This window comes from Camellia sinensis, chromosome 4 (genome assembly GCF_055761805.1).
Source record: "Camellia sinensis isolate YWXY chromosome 4, ASM5576180v1, whole genome shotgun sequence".
NCBI classification, from domain to species: domain Eukaryota; kingdom Viridiplantae; phylum Streptophyta; class Magnoliopsida; order Ericales; family Theaceae; genus Camellia; species Camellia sinensis.
In genome coordinates, this window is record NC_138964.1 from 217030041 (window position 1) to 217044572 (window position 14532).

The window sequence follows — 14532 nt, forward strand, 5'->3', positions numbered from 1 at the left end:
ACAATTAATAAGTGTCGTTTGATCCTCGCTCTTCTTGCATTTTTAGAAGCAAATAAATTAATTATACTTGCATAATCTATTTTTTTGCAAAATCTTTTTCAATGAATAACAATGCTAATTATTTTAAATGCGCCTTTCAATTTTTTAATAGGTCAATTTATTTTAGGGTCTTCCTTAATTTTTTTTTAGATTTAAAATATACCTAATATATTACAATAAACTATAATAGGAGGACCCTTTTTTGGGTCTATTTTTAGTGGATTACAATGTTAATTTTTTTGAATGGACTTTTTAATTTTTTAATGGGTCAATTTATTTTAAGTTAATTTATATTTTCTCTTTAATTTTTTTTTAACTTAAAACATACCTAATATATTACACTATACCATAATAAAAGGGGCCCTTTTTTAGGTCTATCTTGAAGGGCCTTAGGCCATGGCCTTGTTGGCCAGTGCCCAGGGCCGGCACTGCAGACAGGATAAAGTCCACATGTAGAAAAGGTAACATTAGATGTGATGTTTTGGACAGATAGTCTCACATGCTTCAAAGAGTATGGAGGTAGAAAATAATCAAGCATTTAGATGTGATGTTTTCCAATTCTTAGGCAATATAGATGCATTTTTGCTGGTGCTTCAACTCAGGTGGGTCTAATTGTGTTGGAACCACAGAACTAATTCCTATGCCCCATCATCACTGACCTTTTATAATTCTTATGCAAAGGTCATCCTATCCAACTTTCATTCATTCAGATACAATGATTTTTCCACATCCTGGCCAATCTAACTCAACTTCTTTCATTATAAATCGTGAACAATGAACCGGCCATCAAAGCTAGTTGTCATAAGTCACATCTTTTTGCATTGAAACATTTAAATTTTTGGCTACAGTATTGAAAAATCTAACAATGCAAACTCATTATAAATTGAAGATCTGCTTCAACTATATAGCATCAGGACCATAAGTCAGTATAGTTTTTATTCATTACAATCCAAAGGTTGTTGTGTTTGTGTTAGTTACATCAATGCTAGATTTGTGGCTCAATTTATATTCTTGAATAAAATTTTGATCATGTTTGAAATCAAGCTTCTTTTTCATTATTAATAATATATAATATATATAATGTATATATTATATTTGTGTGTCATTAGTAGTCATCAGATGCCTTAGATAGTGCAATTTGCTTTAGTTAGTGCCATTTCCTTTCGGCTACTTTTAGTTTTATATGTTGTGCCTTTAATTATGATTGTTGCCTTTCATTATGTTGTCTAGTAGCCTTTTATTATATTGTCTTGCAAATGTTGTATAATCACTCCTATAAAATGGAGTCTCCCCGTAAGGATTAATACAATTGAAAACAAAGAGCCTGTTTGCTCTGTCAATTATTCTCTCCATATTTATTTTTTCATGGTATCAGAGCAGGTGTAATCCTGTCTCATTATTTTTCGCCCATTTAGTCAGTATTCGAGTTTTTTCTGTTGTTAATTTTTTGTCTCTCTTCTACTCAAATCTATCCTTCTATTTCATGACTAAATACGGTCCAGTTTTTGGAATGACTATCAACTCATCCCCTTCTTCTTCTGATATTATCATCTCATCATCTTCATCCTCTCATCAAATGGAAACCTCTCATCTTCCGATCACCGCCCATAAACTGAATGGGCAAAATTATTTGCAATGGTCTCAATCCATATTAATGTTTATACGGGGAAAGGAGAAAGATGACTACATCACCGGAGCCTCAGCGCTACCAGAAACCACAGCATCAACCTACAAAAGGTGGATAGCCGAAAATAATATGGTCATGTCGTGGCTCGTCAACTCTATGACCACGGACATTGGCGAAAATTTTCTGTCATGTGATACTGCCAAAGAGATCTGGGACATGGCAAAAGAAACATTTTCGGACAAGGAAAACACATCTGAAATCATCCAGCTTGAAAGCTCCCTCCACAATTTACGTCAAGACAATCTTACGGTAACTGAATATTTCAATACCCTTACTCGTCTATGGCGTCAACTTGATACGTTTGAGGTTCATAACTGGCAGTGTGTTGCTGATGGTTTGTTGTATAAAAAGATTGTCGAAGGGAAGCGTGTGTTTAAATTCTTGTTAGGATTGAACACAAATCTTGATGAGATCAGAGGAAGAATTATGGGAGTAAAACCGCTACCTAGTCTTAGAGAGGCATTCTCTGAAGTCCGTCGCGAAGAAAGTCGGAAAAAACTCATGATGGGATCGCATCAACAACTGAATATGGCAGAAAGCTCGGCTCTTAAGACTCAATTCACTCCTTTTGACAACCGTCAGAAAAATAAAGGAGGTAGGCCTTGGTGTGATCATTGCAGAAAGCCGGGTCACTCGAGAGAAACTTGCTGGAAGATTCATGGAAAGCCAGCAGATTGGAAGCCACATCAGCCTCTTGAGAAAGAAGGAAGAGGTAATCATGCAGGTACCAATGAACTATCACCACAACCTGAAGCAAGCCCTTTCACCAAGGAGCAAATGGAGATGCTCCAGAAACTAATGTCTCCTATTCTACAGTCACAATCAGGTTCGTCTTCCAACCACATCATAGGATCCGGAACCTTGGCTCACAAAGGTAATTCTTTGAACGCCTTTACTGTTAGTAAGAAATGTAAAAAACCTTGGATTGTGGACTCAGGAGCATCTGATCATATGACGGGAGATGCAACAATTTTTGATACATATAGCTCATGTCAAAATAATTTAACGGTCCGAATAGCAGATGGTTCACTATCAAAGGTTGCCAGTACAAGTTCAGTTGTGCTGTCTAGGAATCTTATTCTCAACTCTGTTCTCCTTGTTCCTGACTTGGACTGTAATTTATTGTCAATTAGTAAACTCACTAAGGAAAAGAGGTGTGTTACTAATTTTTTCTCAACTCATTGTGAATTTCAGGATTTGGATTCGGGGAAGACGATTGGCAATGCTGAGGAATGCTCTGGACTCTACATCCTTAAGGAACGCCACTATCCACAGGAACAACCTCAAACGGCAATTTGTGGTAGTTCTTTTTCGGTTTCGTGTCAAAATAACGATAGAGCAATTATGTTGTGGCACTATCGCTTAGGTCATCCTAATGTTATGTATCTCAAGCATTTATTTCCTTCATTATTTAATAAAAATCCAAAACCTTTTGATTGTGAGATATGTCAATTTTCTAAACATGTACGGTCCCATTTTCCCATACAATCCTATAAAGCGTCTCGTCCATTCTCACTAATTCATAGTGATATCTGGGGTCCATCCAAAATAAAAAATGTAACTGGTACTAGGTGGTTTGTCTCATTCATAGATGATCATACTAGATTAACCTGGATCTTCCTCATGAAAGACAAATTTGAAACAACCCAAATCTTCAAAAAATTTCACATTATGATTCAGACACAATTCCAGTCAAAAATACAAATTCTAAAGTCTGATAATGCTCGGGACTATTTCAACTCCATTCTAGGAGAATTTTTAGCAAAAGAAGGGATAGTTCACTTAAGTTCATGTGTTGACACCCCACAACAAAATGGCATCGCTGAACGAAAAAATAGGCATTTGTTAGATGTTGCCAGATCGCTAATGTTTTCCACAAATGTTCCACAATTCTTCTGGGGGGAAGCTGTTCTTACAGCAGCCTACCTTATTAATAGGATGCCATCTAGGGTACTCAATTTCCAAACCCCTTGTCAACTCCTCCTAAAATCCTTTCCAACTACTCGCCTCATCTCCACCATCCCACCAAAAATTTTCGGGTGCTCTGTCTTTGTTCATATCCATCACCAGTATCGAAGTAAACTTGATCCCAGGTCGCTCAAGTGTATCTTCATTGGGTATTCTTCACATCAAAAAGGGTATAAGTGTTACTCTCCGGTCACAAAGAAATTCTATAATTCCATGGATGTCACATTTTTTGAAACCCAGTCTTACTATCCTAAAATCGTCATTCAGGGGGAGACTCCAACCCAGGAACATCAATTTTGGACCCTTGAGTCATTTAGTGAGCCATCCATCACCACCAAAAATCACACACCTCAAGAGTCATTTAATCAATCTTTACCTGCCGAAAATTCTGAGTTCATTGTTGACTTGCGGGATAATGAGCACATCCAAGAGGACACGGAGGAAGGAGCACTTTCTCAACAATCCCATGAGGCTGAACCGGGTTCTAATCCAAGCAACATTCCAGGTAACAATATTCCTACCACAGATAGTACTGTTGATTCTGAGTTAGAAAACAGTATTCTTAATATGCCCATAGCTTGGAGAAAAGGAGTTAGATCATGTACTCAGCATCCCATTGGGAACTTTATTTCTTATGATAAGCTATCACCTTCATTCCGTGCCTTCACTTCTAGCATCACAGAGATACCCATTCCTCAGAATATTCAGGAAGCCTTCAAGTCTCCTCAGTGGAAGGCGGCAGTCAATGAGGAAGTTTGGGCTCTGGAAAAGAATGGTACTTGGGCAATTACTGATCTTCCAAGAGGTAAGAAACCAGTTGGATGTAAGTGGATTTTCATAGTAAAGTACAAGGCAGATGGTAATGTGGATCGTTATAAAGCTCGGTTGGTCACTAAAGGATTCTCTCAATCCTATGGCATTGACTATCAAGAAACCTTTGCTCCAGTTGCCAAGCTCAACACTGTTCGTGTCCTTTTCTCCTTGGCAGCTAATCTCGATTGGTCACTTCACCAACTTGATGTAAAAAATGCCTTCCTCAATGGTGACTTAACGGAAGAAGTTTACATGGACATTCCTGCTGGACTTGAGACGACATCAAATTTCAACAAAGTTTGCAGACTCCGAAAATCCCTGTATGGTCTCAAACAATCTCCCAGGGCCTGGTTTGAGCGGTTCACTAAGGTAGTGAAAGGGTATGGTTTTGTTCAATGTCAATCCGATCATACATTATTTGTGAAGCACTCCCTAGGAGGGAAATTGGCAATTATCATTGTTTATGTGGATGACATAATTCTAACAGGTGATCATGAAGAGGAAATTGGCTTACTTAAAAAATTCCTAACAAAGGAATTTGAGATTAAAGATCTTGGAAATCTTAAGTACTTTCTTGGAATGGAGATTGCTAGGTCAAAGAAAGGTATAGCAGTCTCACAACGTAAATACGTTCTAGACTTACTAAGTGAAACAGGGATGCTAGGATGCAAGCCGGCAGAAACTCCTATGGACACAACTATCAAACTGGAAGAAAGTGACGGTAGTGCACCAAGTGATAAAGGGAGATATCAACGTCTTGTGGGAAAACTCATTTATCTTTCTCATACAAGGCCAGACATCGGCTTCTCTGTTAGTGTAGTCAGTCAATTCATGAATAATCCAACCGAAAAACACATGACTGCTGTGACCAGAATATTGAGGTACCTAAAAATGACACCAGGAAAGGGTCTCTTCTTCCAAAGAACAACAAATAGAAAAATTGAGATTTTTTCAGATGCAGATTGGGCAGGTTCAGTGACTGATCGAAGATCAACCTCTGGCTATTGTTCATTTGTTTGGGGGAACGCGGTTACATGGCGAAGCAAGAAACAGTCAGTGGTAGCCCGTAGTAGTGCTGAGGCAGAATTTCGTGCTATGGCCCTAGGTATCTGTGAGGGAATCTGGTTGAACAGACTGTTAGAAGAATTACGGGTTCCATCTGAGCATCCCATGGTTTTATACTGCGACAACCAAGCCGCCATCAGTATCGCTAAGAATCCGGTTCATCATGATCGAACTAAACACGTGGAGATAGATCGACACTTTATCAAGGAAAAGATTGAAGAAGGAGTTTTTCAAGTCAGCTACACTCCAACAAAGAGCCAAAAGGCTGACATTCTCACAAAAGCTCTTGCTCGAGTTAGCTTTGAAGATCTGACGGACAAATTGGGAATGATTAACATCTACAACGTCGCTTGAGGGGGAGTGTTTGAAATCAAGCTTCTTTTTCATTATTAATAATATATAATATATATAATGTATATATTATATTTGTGTGTCATTAGTAGTCATCAGATGCCTTAGATAGTGCAATTTGCTTTAGTTAGTGCCATTTCCTTTCGGCTACTTTTAGTTTTATATGTTGTGCCTTTAATTATGATTGTTGCCTTTCATTATGTTGTCTAGTAGCCTTTTATTATATTGTCTTGCAAATGTTGTATAATCACTCCTATAAAATGGAGTCTCCCCGTAAGGATTAATACAATTGAAAACAAAGAGCCTGTTTGCTCTGTCAATTATTCTCTCCATATTTATTTTTTCAGATCACAAGGTTTGTTTGAAAGCATTTTAGTTTAGTTTTTTTTTTTTTTTTGATCGACAAAAATAGAAAACTTTATTGATGGCAATGAAAGGTACAAGATGTAAACACAAAAACATTAAAACATCAATAAAGAAAGGAGGGTACACAAAGCATCACAATGGGTTAGATCATCCCAACTATGTTGGCACCAAAAAACCCATCCGATCATCTGCTAAGCACCTCCAACAGAGAGCAACACCCAAGAAAGACAACCCAAATCTGGGGGAACAGAGCAACATAGAAAACAGCAGGTTGTAGGAGCAGAACAGGACTGCACATACCTCAACCAGCAAAGCAATACCCCAATAGCAAAACATAAGATCAGCATAGATAACATAACAACCCAGATCATACTCTAAGCTCAAAATGCATACCATACACAGGCTCAACCACCAAACCTCACTAACAGATCAAACACTGACAGCACAACCCATATCAGAGACTAACCTCAGCAACCAAACCTGACACAAGCTCAGCCATCAGACCTGATTCTAATACACATTCAACCACCATACCTGAGGCAAAACTTGACCTGCTGCAAATTATACACCAGATCATTCACAGAAGCTTCCACATGTAATGGTGAGGCCTTGACCCACAAAGCTACTGTAATGAAGGTCATCCATAGCCCAGCCAACCACTGAAAGTTGCGAATGTTGCACTAACTAACCCAGGCCCCTTGTAACCAAAACAGAACCAAGACTGGCATTCTAACAAAACATATCAACCACCATCAGCCAACAAAGCAGTTCGCATCTCCTTTTTATCAACCACCAAGACTTGCAGCCAACTTCTACCCATCAAAACCACATAAAACAGAAAAAAAAAAAAAAAAAAAAAAACTCCTCCACAACAATAACACAGCAGTCCACTGCTGAGCCTAGCAATCCAGCAGCATATCAGTTCCAGACATAACCTAAATCAAGCAGCAGCAACCCCAATAGCTGAATAAACACCACATCAAGAAATGTGAATTGATCTCTGACAATGCCAAAGACAGGACAGATAATAACCAGACCACCAAACAAATTAGGAATCAAAGAAGACAAAACCAAGAACCAGGTCCAGACGCCAATTGCTGCTGCTAACTTAGCATTGTTGCATACTGATCTGGGGTATAACGGCTACTTGTGGGGTAATACTGAGGCAATACATAGTTGTTAATGAAATCATAACTCTCCATTCTAACTAAATATATGCACTTTTTTAGGTAATCGGTAGCAGCTTGATTACTTCCTAGTAAGAGGGCAATGCTTGAAATTGTGATTTGATGATGAATTAGTTGTTGATTCAAACTAATTTGAGCACCATCAATAAAGTGAGAGAACAGAACAGCAGCAGTATCAGGAGCCCAGTAAGTAGTAAGACCTGTGCAGACATTAACTATAGCATAACAACAGCACTACATCATGAACTCTACTGCCATGAACTCTAAGCATAGCATCTGTTTTAGGTCCTAGAAGTGAGACACTCCATTTATAGACTGATGCAACAGTAAAAAGCTCACATGGGTAATCAAAGTATTCGCATCAGAGTATTCGCAGCAGAGTAAAAATTATACAACCATCAGAATAATAACAACAACAAAGACCCTGTTGCCATGAACACATCTGTTAAGAGTCATCATTGACTTTTCTAGAATTATCTAGGCTACTAAGTGCATATGTTGAATAATCTAGAAGACTCCGGAAAAATCTAGAAGACTCTAGAAAGATCTAAAGAAATCCGGAAGATTCTAAAACATTGTAGAAGATTCCGGAACATTAGAGAAGCTTGTAGAAATCTAGAGAAATATAGAAGGTTCCGGAAGGTTCTAGAATATTTTAGAAGTATAGAAAGTACTATTATATACTAGAATAGTTTAGAGAGTTCTAGAATATAAAAAAGTATGAGTATATCCTAGAATATTCTAGAGGGTTAATAATAGCCCTTGGATCAAAATGATCCTAGCCATCCATTGAGGAAGTGGATGACTATATAAAGGGAAATGACCTCATTTGGAAGACAACAAGACACAACATGTCACGACTCGCTCCCCGTACCCAAGGGTTAAGTATCGTGATGGCTAGTAACTGAAGTTACTTACGGCCAATTCTTAAACAAACAAATAAACGCGAGTGGAAGTAAAATTTAAATGAGGGTACCAAAATAATCATCGGAACTTCTATTTTTATTACAAAATTTATTGACCCAAAAGGCCGATATTTACATATAAAAATATCATAAAAGTGTTGTGTGTGTCTATTCCGTAGCCCTGCATCTAAGACTTCCCAAAAGCTATTTCTGAATTGCATTATTTCCTAAAAATTGATAAACAACTATAAGCACATGGCAGAGTAAGAAATATTATACCAAGAGTATAAGGGACACAATCATGGATAGTTAGTTAAGCCAAAACATTTACATAACTCAGTTTGGTAAATAAATCATTTAAGTGGCAGAAACTGAAATACAAAAATTATGTAAATAAATAACCATAACCACGGTACAGAATAGAACAGAGCAGAGGTCACATGAGTGACAGTTAGAACAGAGGTCCGGATTCAAGAGGTTGCTCGTACGGATTATAGAGGTGGCTCCCACAATAGTGTAGCACTTATCTCCGTACAGCACTTTGCTCCATACAGAACAGAGGTCAATGGATCCATGACAAACAGAGGACCACAAAGTTGTCAAACGGAGGACAATGGTTATTTAAGTCCCCCAAGGCATGGGACTCCCGTGGTGGTACTTACAAAACATAATTGTTTATAAGGTCATAGTCAAATATTCTTTAAAATATAAACAAACAGGTCCATGGGTTTCATTTTAAGCAAATAGGGTTCAGAAAACAATCCACGTAACTGAAATATTTATATAATTTATAATAATTTATAAAACATAACTTGTATAAAATAAATAATGATAAGTCAATTTTTTCTCTCTTTTCTTCCCTTCCTTTCTCTCTTCTTTCTTTCCTTTCCTTTCTTACTCCGTTCTTTCTTCTTTTCTGCACAGACCACCTCCTCCTTATATAGGGAGGTAAGAGCCACATCCAGTCAACACGTGGCAGCCCAAAGATTTGCTTGCGATTTATACTTATCTTAATAAATAATTAAGATAATTACATTTTGACCCAGATTCTTAATATAATTATATTATTTTACAAAATTACACATAATAATACAAAATAAATCATATATTTTCCTAACTGTGATTAAATAATATTAGTATAAATTTTACAGAATAATTAAAAATCTGGGTTGTTACAATCTTCCCTCCTTTTAAAATTTCATCCTCAAAATTTGTCATATGTGTAGATTAACCGCTGCGCACTCTAATAAATAAATTAGATGATTAATCTAATAGAAAATATTACCTCAAAAAAAAATTTACCAAAAACAACTCACTGTCTAGTTGTCAAAAATTGTTTTGGGTCAAAATGAGAAACAATCGGTGACTTTAAAAACTTTTCATTAGTTTTGTTTCCAAAAAAAAATTTAAAAAAATAAAATAAAATGAGAACACAATCAAACAAGCAACTGAAAGTGAAATGACAAAATCACATGCAAGAGTTGAAGGAATTTGAGATGAACTCCTATTTCTTTTATCCGTGAACTTTCTACTAACGGCAAATAGTTTCAAAATTAGTGTCTTTATAATTTGAACCCACTTTTAAAAAAAGGTCGGAATAATTTATTTATTTTTTTAATACTGAACTGGAAATTATATATATTTTATTATATTATAATTTTTGTGGGTGCTTGAGCCCGACATCCTTTGTTTTTTTTCCTTCTTTTGCTATAACAAATATAAATTATATCTATTATTGTTCACAAATTATGCACCCAAAAAAAAAATTAATATATATATATATATGAAAAATCTAGAAATCCCCTAGATGTTGATTTGTGATTATGTATCAATTTTAAGTAGTATATAACAATCCCAATCAAACAATCAAGACAAATTGACACAACGATTTTATGTGAAAAAATCACAATTGGACACCTCCAATTGTGATAAAAAAAACCATGGGCAATAGAAATCCCCTAGATGTTGATTTGTGATTATGTATCAATTTTAAGCAGTATATAACAATCCCAATCAAACAATCAAGACAAATCGACACAATGATTTTACGTGAAAAGACCACAATTGGACACCTCCAATTGTGATAAAAAAAAACCACGGGCAACAACCACAAAACAATCCACTAAGAAGATATAAAGGAATTACACAGGTATACTCTCAATTACCTAGCGAATCCACGCCCGAATTGAACCAACCTCTATGTGCCTCTTCCAACCCCGTCTTCACCTCGGAATTGTCTTGACGATGAGCCACTCCGGAATCCACCAAAGCTTCAGGCTCAAATTCTTCAGAATCCACCGAAGAACAACTCTCTCTTTTGTGTAGAACAAACAAATAATCCTTTGATGTATACTCTTTAAACCATGAGTTGAATACTCAATCAAAACATCAAAGAAAACCAGCAAAATATCCCCAGATATAAACCTTAGAACCCAAAAAGAAGATCTTGAGAAGTTATCCTAGATTTGGACTAAAACACGTATTTATAGAAAACTGTCCCGCAATCTCCGCTCGAGCGTCAGATTGGCCGCTCGAGCGTACCTACTCTCGAGCACGAAAAGTTCTGCTCGAACGGGAAAAAACAACATCCAGTATTTTTGCAGGCGAACAAACTTCTGGAACTCAACATTCTCCGCTCGAGCGGACAGGCAACTTTGAATGCATTTTTGCATTTTGCTTCGGGGGCGCTGCCCCTCGACCCCGCCGTGGCGCTGTCCCGAACTCGCCAAGGGACGCTGCCCCCTGGACCCCCACGAGCTGACCAGGCAGCTCAATCCCCATCATAATCAGCGAAGTGGCAATCTTGAAAGAATTAACATCATAAACTTCTCTGCAAAGCACGATTTGGGTTGGATTCGCATCTAACAACTCATAGCCTCACTAAAATAAAAATGCGAATAAAATTACAACTCAAAGGAGTTTTCTCAAACGGGATTGCCAAGAAACAAAACCTAACAATATAAAATCATATAAAATTATAATATAATTAAATCGACTAACAAAATATAATATTTAGGTAACAATTACCCGCTATCCTACTTCTTAAATGTGCGTGTGTCCTATGCTCCAATGATGATTTTTTTTTTATTTATAAACCTGGCTCTGATACCACTTGTCACGACCCACTTCCCATACCCAAGGGTTAAGTATCGTGATGGCTAGTAATTGAAGTTACCTACGGCCAATTCTTAAACAAACAAATAAACGCGAGCGGAAGTAAAATTTGAATGAGGGTACCAAAATAATCATCGGAGTTTCTATTTTTATTACAAAATTTATTGACCCAAAAGGACGATATTTATATATAAAAATATCATAAAAGTGTTGTGTGTGTCTATTCCGCAGCCCTGCATCTAAGACTTCCCAAAAGCTATTTCTGAATTGCATTATTTCCTGAAAATTGGTAAACAACTATAAGCACATGGTAGAGTGAGAAATATTATACCAAGAGTATAAGGGACACGAAATAACCATGGATAATTAGTTAAGCCAAAACATTTATATTACTCAGTTTGGTAAATAAATCATTTAAGTGGCAAAAACTAAAATACAGAAATTATGTAAATAAATAACCCCAACCACGGTACAGAATAGAACAGAACATAGGTCACATGAGTGACAGTCAGAACAGAGGTCCGGATTCAAGAGGTGGCTCGTACGGATTATAGAGGTGGCTCCCACAATAGTGTAGCACTTATCTCCACACAGCACTTTGCCCCACACAGAACAGAGGTTCGGATTCAAGAGGTGGCTCGTACGAATTATAGAGGTGGCTCCCACAATAGTGTAGCACTTATCTCCGTACAGCACGTTGCTCCATACAGAACAGAGATCAATGGATTCATGACAAACAGATGACCACAAAGTGGTCAAACAGAGGCCAATGGTTATTTAAGTTCCCCAAGGCATGGGACTCCCGTGGTGGTACTTACAAAACATAATTGTTTATAAGGTCATAGTCAAATATTCTTTAAAATATAAACAAACAGATCCATGGGTTTCATTTTAAGCAAATAGGGTTCAGAAAACAATCCACGTAACCGAAATATTTATATAATTTATAAAACATATCTTGTATAAAATAAATAATGGTAAGTCAAAACATATGTAAAATATATTATGGGGACTCAAGGTATAATATAACTCACCTTAACTTCAATATCTCACTCTTTCTTTCCACTATCAAAGACCCTCTCAGCTTCCGTTATTTTTTCTCCATTTTCTTCCCTTCCTTTCTCTCTTCTTTCTTTCCTTTCCTTTCTTCCTCCTTTCTTTCTTCTTTTCTGCACAGACCACCTCCTCCTTATATAAGGAGGTGAGAGCCACATCCAGTCAATACGTGGCAGCCCAAAGATTTGCTCACGATTTATACTTATCTTAATAAATAATTAAGATAATTACATTTTGACCCAGATTCTTAATATAATTATATTATTTTACAAAATTGCACCTAATAATACAAAATAAATTGTATATTTTCTTAACTGTGATTAAACAATATTAGTATAAATTTTACAGAATAATTAAAAATCTAGGTTGTTACACAACAACCAAGAGTGGAGTCAAGTGCTTGAGTGTGAGTGATTCAAAGAGTGAGGTGTCCTTGAGAGTCTTCTTATATACTTGAGTGTATCTTTGCATCTAAATAAAGATTCACTTTTGTATAGTTGTTGTGTTCTAACTCAACACACATCAAAATAATAACAGCAACAATAACCAACGGATGGTGTCAAACAAACCACCATACTTAATTCAGATCATTCAACCTCCATTCAAATAATAACAGCAATTTAGATTAGTCGGTGCATGATAATATAAAGATGGTTCATTATGCTTTCTTTTCTTACATTCTTGTAGTGTGGACAATGGATTTCCAGCTGTCAATTTTCGTTTTGAGAATTCACTTTCTTTGACAATTGTTCCTAGTGAATATCTATTCCATATTCGTGTAAGTAATCTGGGATTCAGATCTTGATGAAACTTGTCATCCATTAACATGGTTGTTTCTTTGAACTAATTAAATTTGTAGTAGTGTGCATTATTTGTGATTACTTTTAAAATCATCCACTATTTGAATACTTGCGTGAATATTTGATGAGGAAATGCTTATCGCAAAGGTAAGTTTCTATTTATGTCGTCTATTTATATCCTTAGTTATATGAAGAAATTTCTTCTATAGCTCTGTCTTTATTAAAATTTTTTGGTAATGGATAGTTCAAATGAATTTGTTCTCTCTAATATGGTGGGGGGGCTTTGAGAAGTGTGGCATAATCTCATTAACATTATTTAGAAGTTTTTTATTGAAATTTGTTAGTCATAATTGCATCCTCAAAGAGGTTAGGACTGTTAAAGTTTATGTGCTAGTATATTTTTTTCTGTGAATACTGTATATCTATAGGACTCATGAATGTTTAACAAAATATTTATGTTGCCTTTGTTTATTGTCCATTCTTAAGTTTGTTATATGAAATTTGAGTTGGGGTTTTGAATTGGGTTCTGATTTTAGTTCTGTTCGGAATAGCACTGTGTAGGTGGCACATACAATTAAAGCAAGATGGCAGTTGAAGAGTAAAAGAAAGTCTTAATCATCAAATATAAAATTTATTGTTCTCGTACTCAGCTGTTCAAGCCTTGATATTACATTAGAAATGTAACTTTTGGAATTTTTTAAGACTTGAAAGAACAGTTAGTTAGGCTTTTCATTTTATTTGCTTTAGATCCTTAGAACTATTTGATCTTTTTTTATATGAAAAAAAAAAAAAAGTATATTTACCTCTTCACATGCAAGGTGAGGTCGCATTTGAGGAGTGTTAGCGTGATATACATTGTTGGGCTTATTTCCTAACAATTTAAGTTTTTGGACAATTGGTCATTTAACAATGCAACAAAGCCATAAGTTTACTTTTGAGTAGTATTTTAATTCAAGTTAAAACAATGGTCTTGGGAAGCAAGAGGAGGTTTTGTTACATGGAACTCTCCAAAGGTCTTTTTACTTCATATTAATAATAAAAAAAGAGTATTTTTTCTTCAAATCTTTCTTATCATCATTTTTGCAGGATAACGTGTGGTGTGTTGGTTGGCAAAACGGTAGGATGCAATCGAAGGATGGAAAGGAACTAACTCTTTTTGGAGGTATCATTCAAAATTTACT